At 44.2% G+C, this 3524-nt stretch overlaps 1 protein-coding gene across 1 annotated transcript in view; it reads right to left on the bottom strand.

Annotated features, from left to right (window-relative positions):
- PRKD3 (protein kinase D3) overlaps positions 1-461 on the bottom strand; it is a 49545-nt gene extending 49084 nt beyond the window's left edge. Inside the window, exon 1 of the mRNA XM_026844393.1 lies at positions 152-461. The gene's annotated coding sequence lies outside the window, so the exon portion shown is untranslated. The remainder of the gene's footprint in view (positions 1-151) is intronic.
- Between the last annotated feature and the right edge of the window lie 3063 nt (positions 462-3524).

Genomic DNA, 3524 nt, shown 5'->3' with positions numbered 1-3524 from the left:
AGCTGGCGCCCTGCCGCTGCCGCCCTCGCCTCGCCAGCCCCCGCCGCCTCCGGTCGTGCCAAAACTTGGTTCCCCGCCAGCTCGTACCCGCTCTCTGTTGTGCCAGCGCCAGCCTCGAGTTTCGACAGCTCCTCCGCCCTCCCCGCTGTACCGCAGGGAGCGCCCTGGGTCTTCCCGCGGCCGCCGCAGCCCTCCTCTCCGACTGCGCCACTTTCGGTTCACCTTTCCGGGGCGTGGGTGGCGCGGCGCAGCCCTACGGAGATCTCCCCCGGGCCGCGGACAAGGCCCTCCATCTCTGCACAGGAAATACTTGACCTAGTGTGTCACAGGATCACGCTGGTCTTTTTCGTGGCCGCTCTGACCTGGTAGCTCAAAAGGGCTTTCAGCAAACAGCCTGCCTGCCGGGCCCCCTGCGCCTCTTGGTGGCCCCCATTGATGTGCTTACAGCTTACCACAGAAGTTCTCCAGGCCCTTTCGGACAGTGGCTGTCCCTGTCTGCCACCACGCTTCAGCTTCCCCCCCCCCGATTCACCCAAATTCAGTCTTCCTGCTCCGCGTTAATGATGCCACTCTTGCATCATCAGCAAATCTCTGCTTGCAAGATATTTAGCAAACGCATTTAGCTGAAGTACTAAACAGAACTGGTCACAAGGCAAAACTGCATTTGTAACCTCCCTCCAGCCCAAAAGTTCCCTGTGAAAAGACAACCTGTAATCTTCCTCCTTGAATTTGGATTCAATTTCTGTGAACGAGTCTTAAAATAATATCCACTACCGTAAGAAGTTACTGAAATTTGAGTTCTATACCAGACCAAAAACACTTGGGAAAAGCAAGCTGTCAACAGAAATTCAAAGGCTTCTAATTGTCAGCTCGAAAGACACAGATGGAGAAGAGAAGCAGATTAGTGCTTTGTCATTTATAGTGCTGTTTGTAACGTACATTTCTCATTTCCTTCATCTTATACTCCTGAGGCCTAGCCTAAAACCCACTGAAGCTGAGTGGAGTCTTTCTGCTTACTTCACCCTATTTTGCATTAAACCTTTACACAGCGCAGCTGATATAGAGTGTAACCACGTCCATGTTCTGACTGGAGCCAGTTCATTTGATAAATAATTAGCCGGCAGCTTCTTGTCAAAATCTGGAACTACTTTAAACTAAAGCTGTAGCAGCTAATGGTTGATTCTGCTTTTAACTGGTTTTGAATGCTAAAAAACACTCTGGGACTTTTTAATGAAGGCTATTCCATGAATAGAGGATGTTCTTGCCAAAGCTCTGCACCAGATAACTGAGCAATCTTTGCTTCCTTTTTCCTCTAAAGTGGGACTCCCACACGCCACCACTGTAAACACAGAGCTTGCCTCCATAAACATGGTTTTTGATGTTTAGCACAGCAAAGAGTCATACTCTGGAGCATTTAAGGCCCAGCGAGCTTCTCACATTCTGAGTAACAGCCCTAAAAATAGCTGTTTGTGGACAATACCAGATGGATATTAGGTATTACCACAGTCGCTGGGCTACGATTCTACTTCTTTGTAAAGAAGCTCAGCTTTATACCATCCAGTAGGGTTGGTGCCATTTAATTTGCTACCCTAAGCCATCATAGCTGCTTTTTCATAAATGAGAACAAAAGATGGATTAGTTAAAATCGATTTATTACAGAACACAGAACAGCATCAGTCGAAACAAAACAAACTGCTCCAAGTATTTGTGCAGCGGTACTTTCGACTAAAGAAATACTCCTGAAGCATCCAAAAACTATCTCATTTGTTTGTAAATATCTCTGAACAAAACACATCTGAAAGCAGCTCTGCATTTCAGCACTTAGGTACAGAGCAGCACACATCTCCATGCATATGCACAGCTGACACTGTGTGACTACACAGCTCAGCATCATGACAGCATTAGCCCTCTCTGCACCAAGTGACAGGGCGAGCATTCTGGTTTGTTATTTTTGTGACTACCATAACTAGTGATTTCCTGTGGATTTCATCAAAGTTCTTCATCTTGTTTCTGAGCCCACATCGTTCCCTCAGATGGTTAGCTTGCTTTCACAGCTCAGAGCTTTCCCTGCTGTAGCCAGCTGCACTTTACAAATTGCTCTCTCTTACAGCTGCAAGACACCAGGAAATAGGGGTAACGTGTTGTATTTATTAGCTTTTATAAAACCCCTCTTTTTCATTCTATATGGACCACTAGATCTGTATAGACAAAGTGCCTTTGCAACAACTGTTTTACAGTTCTAAAAATACATCAAGTTTTTCCATTTTGAAAGTAATGCTGATAGCATTTGGATATTTTGTATCTGAAAATGGAAACATAATATATTAATTTCTATTCACCAGTCTAATGTTTGGAATATTTTTGTATCATCTAACTGGGTTACAAAGAAGGCAATGTCCTGGGAGACTTGACTGGTGCATTTGTCTGAGAAATTCCATAAGCCTGTGCTGCCATGATTAGTTTTCACTGCTTTTGACACTGATCTTTCATAGCAAATACCCCCATTCAGGATTTGTAAGATCTGCAAGAAATTAGATTGTAAAAAGACGAACTAATAACTCTGTCTTTTTTTCCTTTTTTTTTTTTTTTTTTTCTGCAGTTCACAGTCTCCTTTCTTCCCTCCCCCCAGTAAGAGAACTGAAAAAGAGTTAGGAGTTCAGGTTTGGTTTGGATAAAATCCTGAAATGTGGATGTGTCTCTGAATTACCTCATCGTCTCGGTTTGAGCCCTTAGCTGAACTTTGTCCTAAAATCTACCTCTAGCAAAACAGTGAGAAGTTTAGTATAGGCTTAAAAAACATGGAATCGAAATTTACCTTGGTATAAACCCACTGAAAACAAAATCCATATTTATATTATTAATTATATGTAATTGACCTTTTGGAATTCACTTACCCCCTCTCTAGTTTAAACAATGACCTCACAAATCCTTGTGCCTGCTGAGTGGGCAGCCTCATTCATATAATATAATCCTACTGTACCAACTCTGAGCTAAACATGAAGTTATTTCCATAAATAAGTGTTTAGGGTTCACCTGTGCATTTCATTTAGTAAAACTTTGTTTGTGAACACATCAGCCCAGGAAAACAGAATCTCTTAAATCTGAATCTCCAAGTGTGGTACTTCCACAGCCTGATAAAGGCTCTGTTCCAAACCCCACAGGGATCAACAAGGGACAAGTGGGCTAGGATGAAAAGCAGCTCAAGCCCACAGAAAGCAGGTGAGCACCAGGCACCTGCAGGCCCACATGCTTCTTTGTAGACATCAGCCCTGCCACCCTTTGCCTCGGGGCTCTAAGAGCTGCCTACGGATTTCTGAATACATAGCAGCCCAGGCTGCCAAACACTGGAAATCTCAGACTGTGTATCCTAACTGCTGATAAATCAGCCACAGCTCGGGCACAAAATTACAAAATTGCCTTGTGTTAGGTGGATTCAAAACACAACAAACCACACTTACTCTCCTCTTCCTACCATGGGCCTGCCAGCTGAAAGACCTGAGCATCAAAACTGTATTTGAATTGGT

Source organism: Athene cunicularia (genome assembly GCF_003259725.1).
Source record: "Athene cunicularia isolate RWA chromosome 3 unlocalized genomic scaffold, athCun1 chr3_part1, whole genome shotgun sequence".
Taxonomy (NCBI): Eukaryota; Metazoa; Chordata; class Aves; order Strigiformes; family Strigidae; genus Athene; species Athene cunicularia.
The sequence above is the reverse complement of the archived record's forward strand: the minus strand, read 5'-3'. Positions and strand labels throughout refer to the sequence as shown.